Source organism: Bombina bombina, chromosome 1 (assembly GCF_027579735.1).
Source record: "Bombina bombina isolate aBomBom1 chromosome 1, aBomBom1.pri, whole genome shotgun sequence".
In the NCBI taxonomy this organism is placed as follows: domain Eukaryota; kingdom Metazoa; phylum Chordata; class Amphibia; order Anura; family Bombinatoridae; genus Bombina; species Bombina bombina.
The window spans coordinates 1,123,599,798-1,123,611,436 of NC_069499.1; positions in this window are offsets into that span (position 1 = coordinate 1,123,599,798).

The following is an 11,639-nucleotide window of genomic DNA, read 5'->3' on the forward strand; positions in this document are numbered from 1 at the left end:
ACACGGCTGGGAAACGCTCACACCTAAGGTCCTGTTGGGGACAGACCTTGGGTGGTTTATGCTCATCCCCGGAACCGCTAAAGGAGAAACCTTTGGTTATGGTTGTCCTTTCCTGGGTGGACTCCTCCATAGTCACCCAGGCTCTTGTTTACTCCGGTGCTGCGGGCTATTTAATTGACAGTGCTTTTGTATCAAAGCACTCCATTTTTGTTTTGCCTCGGTCCGTTCCACTTCCTATTGAGGCCATTGACGGCACGTCCCTTCAGTCCGTACTCGTTATTCACGAAACTGCTCCGTTATACATGGCTGTTGGGGCTCTCCATTTTGAAACCCTCCAGTTCCAGGTGATAAACTCTCCACATTTTCCGGTTGTTCTGGGTTATCCCTGGCTCCAAAAACACAATCCCAGTCTCGTCTGGCGCAGGTCTGAAATTTTGTCATGTTCTCCACAATGTATTTCCACTTGTCTTCGGCAACCAGTTAAAGTCTTGTGCACTTCTTCGGTATCTCAATTGCCAGAGGAGTACCAAGAGTTCCTAGACGTTTTTGACAAGGTGCGTGCTGGTATGTTGCCTCTTCACCGGTTTTACGATTGTGCCATAGACCTGCAACCCAGAGCCATTCCTCCTTGGGCCTGGGTTTACCCTCTGTCTGTTGCAGAGAATTGTGCTATGGAGGAGTATGTTGCCGATGCTCTGTTGTGGGGGATCATCCACAAATCCTGCTCTCCTGCAGTGGCTGGCTTCTTCTTTGTGAATAAAAGGGTGGCGAGTTAAGACCATGCATCAATTATAGGGGTCTTAATCGTCTTACCATTAAGAATGCCTACCCTATTCCGCTCATTATGGAACTCTTTGACCCCCCTCAAGGGAGCTACGGTCTTCACTAAACTTGATTTGAGAGGAGCATACAATCTCGTTAGGATCAAGAAGGGCCACAAATGGAAAACAGCATTTAACACCAGGAGCGGGCATTATGAGTATCTTGTAATGCCCTTTGGCCTATGTAATGCTCCTGCTGTTTTCCAGGAATTTCTTAATGATGTCCTATGAGATATGTTGCAACAGTGTGTTGTGGTGTACTTGACGACATCCTCATACACTCACCCACACTTGAGGCTCATCGTTCTGATGTTACACGGGTTCTTCCGAGACTACGTGAGGACGGCCTGTTTTGTAAACTCGAGAAATGTGAGTTCCATCAGACTCAAGTAACCTTCCTAGGTTATGTTTGTTATCTCCGTTGCGGGGTTCTCCATGGATCCTGACAAGTTATCTGGCCTCGCCCAGTTGGTCTTCGGTCTATTCAACATTTTTTGGGGTTCGCCAATTACTATAGAAAGTTTATTAAAAACTTTTCTTCCTTGGTCAAACCTATCACAGACATGACCCGTAAAGAGAATGATCCACTCCATTGGTCACCTACTGCCATTAAGGCCTTTGATAGTCTTAAGACTGCCTTTGCTGCCGCTCCAGTTCTGGCTCATCCTAACCCTGTCCTGCCTTTCGTTCTTGAGGTCGATGCGTCTGAGACTGGAGTAGGTGCCCTCTTGTCTCAACGTCCTACGTCTGACGGTTCCTTGCATCCGTGTGGTTTCTTCTCTAAGAAATTGTCTCCAGCAGAGTGCAATTATGAAAGTGGCGACAGGGAATTACTGGCCATAATTTTGGCACTCAAGGAATGGAGGCATCTTCTCGAGGGTACTAGCGTGCCTGTGCTCATTCTTACTGACCACAATAATTGAACTTATCTTTCTGAAGCAAAACGTTTGTCGCCCCAACATGCCAGATGGGCGCTATTTTTGTCTCGGTTTAATTATGTGGTCTCCTACCTGCCTGGTAGTAAGAATGTTAAGGCTGATGCCCTCTCTCGACAATTTTCCCCTCTCTCCAAGGAGGAGTTTGTACCTACTCCAGTTATACCTCCTGACCATATTTTGGCTACCATACATACTAATTTGACTTCTCCCTTGGGGGAGGAGATCCTGGCTGCACAAACCAATGCACCTCCTGAAAACCTAGTGCTAAGTGTTTTTGTTCCTGAGAATCTTCGAACTAAACTTTTGCACACTTACCACTATCCTAAAGCCGCAGGTCACCCAGGCAAGAACCAAATGATTTGGTCCTGTCACTTGACAATTCTGGTGGCCAGGTCTTCGTTCTGATGTTGCTGCGTATGATGCCTCCTGCTCAGTTTGTGCACAGAATAAGACTCCTCAACGTCTTCCCTGTTGGTCTTCTTCAACACTATTGTGAATGGTGAGCATCCTTGGACACATCTTTCCATGGACTTCATTGTTGAGTTCCCTGTTTCCAATGGCAATACTGTTATCCTTATGGTGGTTGACCGTTTTCTAAAATGTCACATTGCATTCCCTTGAAGAAGTTGCCTACTGCTCAGGAGCTTGCTTCATTTTTGCCCGGGAGGTCTTCCGTTTACATGGGTTACCCAAGGGGATAGGTGTCGGACCGGGGTAGCCAGTTTGTCTCCAGATTTTGGTGTTCCTTTTGTCCTCAAAATGGGGATCCAGCTTTTCCTTCTCCTCGGCATATCACCATCAATCCAATGGGGCTGCGGAACGGTCTAAACAAGCTCTGGAATAGTTCCTCACTTGCTATGTCCTCAGATCACCGACAATAATTGGTCTGATCTGTTTACCTTTAGGCATGAGTTTGCTCATAATAGTGCTATTAATGCTTCCTCCAAGTTATAACTGTTCATGGTGGATTATGGGTTTCAACCATCCTTTTGTGCCCGATTCATTCATGTCTCAGGGTATTCCGCTTTGGAGGAGCATCTCCAGCAACTCTGTTCCACGTGGGTGCAGATTCAGGAGAGTGCCTTCATCATTCTATGCAGCGCCAAAAGTTTGCAGGCTGATCCGTAGGCGTCTGCCCACGCCTTCCTACCAGGTTGGTGAGAGAGTTTGGGCTGTCCTCCACCGCAACTTGAATCTTGTGTGCCTTCCAATAAACTGACATCCCCATTAACTTGGTCCTTTTTGAATACTCTGACGGGTCATTCCTGTGGCCTACCTCTTGACCTCCTCCTGCAATGCGTATCTCCAATGTTTTACATGTCTCCCTCTTGAAACCATTGGTTTGTAATCATTTTACCACTGTGTTACCTCATCCCTGTCCTATCTTTGTTGACAACCATGAGGAGTATGAGTCAACAGCATTATTGACTCTCGTATGTCCAGTGCCTTGTACAGTATTTGGTTCACTGAGGGGCTACAGTCCAGCGGGAGCGTTCATGGTTCCCTCCTCTGATGTTCATGCTCCCGCCCCCCTCTGTACCTTCCATGCCCGTTTCCCCAATAAGCCTTTTGTCCTCCCAGTCGGGAGGGGTCGTTGAGGGGAGGTACTGTCAGGGTTTTTTCTGTTTTTGTTTGCCATGGTGCTGCTTGGCAGCCATTTTCTTCACCTCTCTTGCTGACTTGGGGCATACTGTGTGAGTGCTGCTCAATTCCTGCACTTCCTTTTATGGCTAGACTGGTGTACATCATCAGTGTGAGACAGGATGCAGTCTGCAGAATTGTGATGTCATCACTTACTATTTAAAGGGGCCTCTGTTCAGTATGCTTTGCCCTTGCATTGTCCTCAGACCTGTTTGTGAGAGCTCCTGTGTATAACCTGGCTGTCTGATGTCCCTCCTGGGTTCCTGATCCTTTACTTGTTCCTGACTCTGGCTGTTCTCCTTGTTCCTGATACCGGCTCGTCTGACTACTCCGCTTTGGCTCCTGACTTGGCTCGTCTGACTACCTCTGTAGCTCTGGTTTTGATTCCTGGCTTGTTATTTGACTTGTGGACTTTTATGATTATTTTTTGCTATTAATAAAGGGTATGATTATTTTTGCACATTCTCGTCTCAGTCTGATTCCTGGCACCCTGACACCCCCAGGCGATCCACTTACAGTTGTTGAAGTCCCACTTGAAGGATCCATCCAGCCGGCAAATCATCATCCATGCGCACGAAGTCTTCCATCCAGGCCGCCTCTTCTATCTCATCCAGCTGGTGTGGATTGGCTCCAGCAGCTGAAGACATCTGGCGTGGAGCATCCTCTTCATGACGGTCGCCGTCCGTATACTGATTCTTCAAAGCATGTGACGCAATCCAAGATGGCATCCCTTGCATCCTATTGGCTGAAAGATTTCAATCAGCCAATAGGAATAAGTGCTGCTAAAATCCTATTTGCTGTACCATCAGCCATAGGATTGAGGCTCATCATTCTATTGGCTGTTCCAATCCGCACATTAAATAAATGGACCCCTTAGTGTCTTTGATTCCTTTCTCTAATAGGACTAGAGACAAATTAAGTTAATTTTAGTTTGTCTAGAAATCTTCAGTCTCTATTATTTCCTTCAGTGGTAATGTTCATGGAAGTTTTAGGTCTCATGACTGCAACATCAGGTGCGAACCTCTTTGCTCATTTTCGCTTGAGGCCTCTATAGCTTTGCATGTTGCACCATAGGGTGCAGGGATTATTTTCAGATATCACAACTGATATACTTAAATCCCTCAAACACTCTTTTCTCTCTCATGTGGTGGGTGGACTATCACCTTATTGTTCAGGGGGCCTCATTTGTTCAATCCTACCTGGACTGTGTTTTCAACAGAGACACGTTTTTCAGGTGGGGGAGCTGTCTGAGGGTCTCTGACACAACCACTAGGGGTTTGGAAACCTCAGGAGGGCGAGGTTACCAATAAATATTTTAGAACTCATGCTATTTTCAGGCTCTTCAGGAGTGCCTCTATTGAATAGAGAACTTTTAAAAAAAAATTCGACAGACAATATCACAACTGTGGCATATGTCAATCATCAAGGGAGGGACTTGCAGTCCTTTAGTTTGGAGGAAGTATCTCGGATACTTTCTTGGACGGAATCCATCTCTTGTCTAATTCTGCGATTCATATCCCAGGTGTAGATAATTGGGAAGGGAGATTCTCAGCTGTCAGACTTTTTTTCCGGGGACTGCTCTCCATCCATTTTTTTCATCTTGTACAGATGTGGGGTTTCCGAAATAGATCTGATGGTCTCTCGTCTAAACAAGAAGCTTTCCAGATACATTTCCAGGTCCAAGGATCCTCAGGAGGAGATGGTGGATGCTCTACAGTTTTCTTGTTTTTTACCAACCTGCTTACATTCTTCCACCTCTGGGGTGATCTCCAAGATCATAATGGGAACTATCTTATGTGTTTCTAAAAGCACCAGCTTGGCCTCTCAGGTTTTGGGTATGTGGACCTTGTCAGGATGTCCAGTTGCCAGTCTTGGCCACTTCCTGTAAGGCCAGACCGTCTGTTTCAGTGGCTGTTTTTCCATTAGGAGCTCAAATTTCTAAATTTGAAGGCATGGAAATTGAACCTTAAGTGCTTATTCATAGAGGTTTCTCTGACGTCAGTTATTAGCACTATGATACAGGCTTGTAAGTCTGTTTCAAGGAGAATCTATGTTTGGGGTTGGAAAACCATATATTTCATGATGTTTCAACTCATGATTATTCTTAGGCATTCCTTTTAGAATTCCTAGGATTTTACAGTTTCTTCAGGATGGTTTTGGGTAAGGTTTTGTCTGCATATACTTGAAAGGGACAAATTTCCTGCTCTTTCTGTCTTATTTCATAGAAAGATTGCTAAACTTCCTGATATTCACTGTTTTGTTCAGGGCTTTAATTCATATTAAATCAAAGTGGTGTTTCTCCCAACAAACACCACCCTTTTTAATCCAGTCAATGGATCAGGGGATCATTTCAGCTTTCAAGTCTTACTATCTGAGGAGGACCTTTGCTCATCTATTTTCGCAAACTGAACACTAGCAAGACAATGATGCAGTTCTTGAAGGAATTCAACATATACCACTGCATAAATAACCTTGCTTGGGCCTGGGATGGAGGTGGAAACACAATACTTGAAAGGAATATGGAAAAAAAATACTGAAGCAGTATGGTGCATGATGTGAAAGGTTTTGAAACAGATAAGGAGGGTTTCAGAGATTAATAGAATTGTTGTTGAAATGGCAAACAGCCTGAATCTTGACATAGATGATGAGGGACAGTTAAAGAATTCCTTGAGGGGGTGGTACCTGAGGAGCTGAGTAATAAAGAGTTGGCCTGGGAGCTAGAACAAGAGAGAATAGGATGATGAAGAGGCAAGGAAAAAGGAACCTGCAGAAGTAGAAGAACAGTTGCAGAAGGAGGTTCTCTGTTAATGGGGTTAGCAAAACTAGTTAAAACTAAACAGAAGTCACCGTGATAGATACTATCACTAGGCTTCTATAGGAGGCGCTTAACTCTTCCAGGAATGTACAAAAAGATACAAAGATATATGGACTTGTATTTAAATGTGTAGGGATGTCAACTAGCAATAGAACAAATATCAATATTTAGTGCCAAATATAACCACACAGTATGTTAGATTTCAAGTGAGTAATGCTGTGTTATAGTGTTAGAAATTGCACAGATCTATAGTCTGGGAAAACCAGATCTGGAAAGTCCAGCAAATTTCTTCAAATGTCCATCAATACTTGAACAGGCTGCTCTCTGTCTTCACCCAACGGGATGATGTAATTCTAGAGAGTGTAAAACAAAAACAGAAACAGAGGCGCCACATGTGTAGGTCAGTAAAACCAAAATATCCAATAAAGGGAGCAGAATAAGGGTACTCACAAAAGAGGCGGCACTCTCTTGTGCCAATAGGGATGGGCTGGTTTTCAACAGCAAACCAGCTGGCTGTGTGTAGATCTCCCCCAAGTACACTGGAAATCTTTGTGTCCTGGATCCCGGAGCGTCAATATTCCTAATGTTATTATAAACTTCGGCCAAAACTGCAGTGGAAGGTGGAGGAAGAGCTGTAATGCCCTTAGGTTACTGCTATGAGGATAGTCACACCAACACCAGACTTATGTAAAAGTATAAAAGTCAGTATTTTATTATACAAAATAAAAATACCAAACGGTATAACAAATTACAGCTGGGTGATGACAACCTATCTCCCCATAGAACCATACAATATAGCTACGCGTTTCTCGGGGAACACCCCGTTTCCTCAGGCTTGTATATTCATTGTGTACATGGGTGCCCTTTATATAGTATATCAGTAACCTAATGTTCAAAATGAACCCTCCCCTTCCTTTACACAGATTAACCTATCACGTCCTTCCTTTCCCAACACTCCCCATTGTTGTGGTGGTGTACTGTTCAATTAGTTAAATTTATATGTTACACATATATTGTAAAGTATAAAACATTGTTTGCCAATTTGTCTATAAAAAATATATGATAGTGGGCAGTTAGATCGCAGATTCACTATTTCGATCGTTCCCTGTGAATGTTATTATGTGAGTAAATAAGCTAACATATGTTGCGTACCTGGCCAATAGATTGCGACCATATTGGGGGCTTGTCCTTATGTACTGTTACGGTACCAACAGTGTACCAAGGGTTAATACCAGGGAACAATGTCCTGCATAGGGAATCAGCAATTCACAAACCAGCCAGTTTTCAGGTTTAAACAGAATGTCATTTATTAAAAGGCTATGCCTAGTATTTATGCAGGTCTGACCCCCCCAGATGGGGGTTGAAAGAATGTTGTACATTAGATAAAAGGGAAAAGCGCCCTTTTGACATGATACAATAGAATTATATTACTTAAACACTTCAACCACAAGACACTCTTGGCTCTTCTTATCACTTAGGCGTTTTCTCTCTGGAGGTGATCAAACAATAGAATGCTTAGCACTAATTAGATTATAGCTGGAGCCAGCAACTCTGTCTTTAGAAATTAGTTTCTTAGCTAAACACAATTAACTCCTTCAGTCCTGACAGAAGGGTCTGTCACATAGCTTCCCCCTTGTGGAACACTCCGGCAGACCCGGCTTGACCCTATGGCGGGTCAACCTGGGGATGACCGGACTAGGAGGTGGTAGGCATGTCAGTTTGTCAGGACAATCCATCTGTATTTCCTTTATGAGAGAGAATTCCTGTCCATACAAACAAGGGTTCAACTTCCTCAGTGCCCAGACTAGGGCTAAACAGTCCTTCAAAATCCCATCAGCTTCTTTACGAGTTTTCTGTACCTGCTCTTTATAGGTATCCACAATCCCTTCATACTGACATAGGGTGCCCTTGAGTTGCTGCACCTCACTATGAGCCAGCGTCCCACTTGAAGGATCCATCCAGCCGGCAAAGTCATCATCCATGCGGCACGAAGTCTTCATCCAGCCGGCCTCTTCTATCTTCATCCAGCTGGTGTGGAGTGGCTCCATCCTGAAGACATCTGGCGTGGAGCATCCTCTTCATACGGTCGCCTCCGTATACTGATTCTTCAAAGCATGTGACGCAATCCAAGATGGCATCCCTTGCATTCCTATTGGCTGAAAGATTTCAATCAGCCAATAGGAATAAGTGCTGCTAAAATCCTATTTGCTGTACCATCAGCCAATAGGATTGAGCTCTCATTCTATTGGCTGTTCCAATCCGCACATTAATAAATGGACCCCTTAGTGTCTATGATTCTTTCTCTAATAGACTAGAGACAAATTAAGTTAATTTTAGTTTGTCTAAATCTTCAGTCTCTATTATTTCCTTCAGTGGTAATGTTCATGGAAGTTTTAGGTCTCATGACTGCAACATCAGGTGCGATCCTCTTTGCTCATTTTCGCTTGAGGCCTCTATAGCTTTGCATGTTGCACCATAGGTGCAGGGATTATTTTCAGATATCACAACTGATATACTTAAATCCCTCAAACACTCTTTTCTCTCTCATGTGGTGGGTGGACTATCACCTTATTGTTCAGGGGGCCTCATTTGTTCATCCTACCTGGACTGTGTTTTCAACAGAGACACGTTTTTCAGGTGGGGGAGCTGTCTGAGGGTCTCTGACACCACTAGGGGTTTGGAAACCTCAGGAGGCGATTTTACCAATAAATATTTTAGAACTCAATGCTATTTTCAGGGCTCTTCAGGAGTGGCCTCTATTGAATAGAGAACTTTTAAAAAAAAATTCGACAGACAATATCACAACTGTGGCATATGTCAATCATCAAGGAGGGACTTGCAGTCCTTTAGTTTGGAGGAAGTATCTCGGATACTTTCTTGGACGGAATCCATCTCTTGTCTAATTCTGCGATTCATATCCCAGGTGTAGATAATTGGGAAGGGAATTATCTCAGCTGTCAGACTTTTTTTCCGGGGGACTGCTCTCCATCCATTTTTTCATCTTGTACAGATGTGGGGTCTTCCAGAAATAGATCTGATGGTCTCTCGTCTAAACAAGAAGCTTTCCAGATACATTTCCAGGTCCAAGGATCCTCAGGAGGAGATGGTGGATGCTCTAGCAGTTTCTTGTTTTTTTACCAACCTGCTTACATTCTTCCACCTCTGGGGTGATCTCCAAGATCATAATGGAACTATCTTATGTGTTTCTAAAAGCACCAGCTTTGCCTCTCAGGTTTTGGTATGTGGACCTTGTCAGGATGTCCAGTTGCCAGTCTTGGCCACTTCCTTTAAGGCCAGACCTTCTGTTTCAGGGGCTGTTTTTCCATTAGGATCTCAAATTTCTAAATTTGAAGGCATGGAAATTGAACGCTTAAGTGCTTATTCATAGAGGTTTCTCTGACTCAGTTATTAGCACTATGATACAGGCTTGTAAGTCTGTTTCAAGGAGAATCTATGTTTGGGTTTGGAAAACCTATATTTCATGATGTTCAACTCATGATTATTCTTAGCATTCTTTTAGAATTCCTAGGATTTTACAGTTTCTTCAGGATGGTTTGGGTAAGGTTTTGTCTGCATATACTTTGAAAGGACAAATTTCTGCTCTTTCTGTCTTATTTCATAGAAAGATTGCTAAACTTCCTGATATTCACTGTTTTGTTCAGGCTTTAATTCATATTAAATCAAAGTGGTGTTTCTCCCAACAAACACCACCTTTTTAATCCAGTCAATGGATCAGGGGATCATTTCAGCTTTCAAGTCTTACTATCTGAGGAGGACCTTTGCTCATGCTATTTTCGCAACTGAACACTAGCAAGACAATGATGCAGTTCTTGAAGGAATTCAACATATACCACTGCATAAATAACCTTGCTTGGGCCTGGGATGAGGTGGAAACACAATACATGAAAGGAATATGAAAAAAAATACTGAAGCAGTATGTGCATGATGTGAAAGGTTTTGATAACAGATAAGGAGGTTTCAGAGATTAATAGAAATGTTGTTGAAATGGCAGAACACCTGAATCGTGACATAGAGTGATGAGGACATTAAAGAATTCCTTGAGGTGGTACCTGAGGAGCTGTAGTAATAAAGAGTTGCTGAGCTAGAACAAGAGAGAATAGATGATGAAGAGGCAAGGAAAAAGGAACCTGCAGAAGTAGAAGAACAGTTTGCAGAAGAGGGTTCACTGTTAATGGTTAGCAAAACTATTAAAACTAAACAGAAGTCACCGTGATAGATACGATCACTAGCTTCTATAGGAGGCCTTAACTCTTGCCAGGATGTACAAAAAGAGACAAAAGTTATATGGACTTGTATGTAAATGTTATGGATGTCAACTACAATAGACAAATATCAATATTTAGTGCCAAATATAACCACACAGTATGTTAGATTTCAAGTGAGTAATGCTGTGTTATAGTGTTAGAAATTGCACAGATCTATAGTCTGGGAAAACCAGATCTGGGAAAGTCCAGCAAATTACTTCAAATGTCCATCAATACTTGAGACAGGCTGCTCTCTGTCTTCACCCAACGGGATGATGTCAGTCTAAGATGTAAAACAAAAACAAGAAACAGAGGCGCCACATGTGTAGGTCAGTAAAACCAAAATATCCAATAAAGGAGGCAGAATAAGGGTACTCACAAAAGAGGCGGCACTCTCTTGTGCCAATAGGGATGGGCTGGTTTTCAACAGCAAACCAGCTGGCTGTGTGTAGATCTCCCCCAAGTACACTGGAAATCTTTGTGTCCTGGATCCCGGCTCAATATTCCTAATGGTTATTATAAACTTCGGCCAAAACTGCAGTGGAAGGTGGAGGAAGAGCTGTAATGCCCTTAGGTTACTGCTATGAGGATAGTCACACCAACACCAGACTTATGTAAAAGTATAAAATCAGTATTTTATTATACAAAATAAAAATACCAAACGGTATAACAAATTACAGCTGGGTGATGACAACCTATCTCCCCATAGAACCATACAATATAGCTACGCGTTTCTCGGGGAACACCCCGTTTCCTCAGGCTTGTATATTCATTGTGTACATGGGTGCCCTTTATATAGGGCTCAGTAACCTAATGTTCAAAATGAACCCTCCCCTTCCTTTACACAGATTAACCTATCACGTCCTTCCTTTCCCAACACTCCCCATTGTTGTGGTGGTGTACTGTTCAATTAGTTAAATTTATATGTTACACATATATTGTAAAGTATAAAACATTGTTTGCCAATTTGTCTATAAAAAATATATGATAGTGGGCAGTTAGATCGCAGATTCACTATTTCGATCGTTCCCTGTGAATGTTATTATGTGAGTAAATAAGCTAACATATGTTGCGTACCTGGCCAATAGATTGCGACCATATTGGGGGCTTGTCCTTATGTACTGTTACGGTACCAACAGTGTACCAAGGGTTAATACCA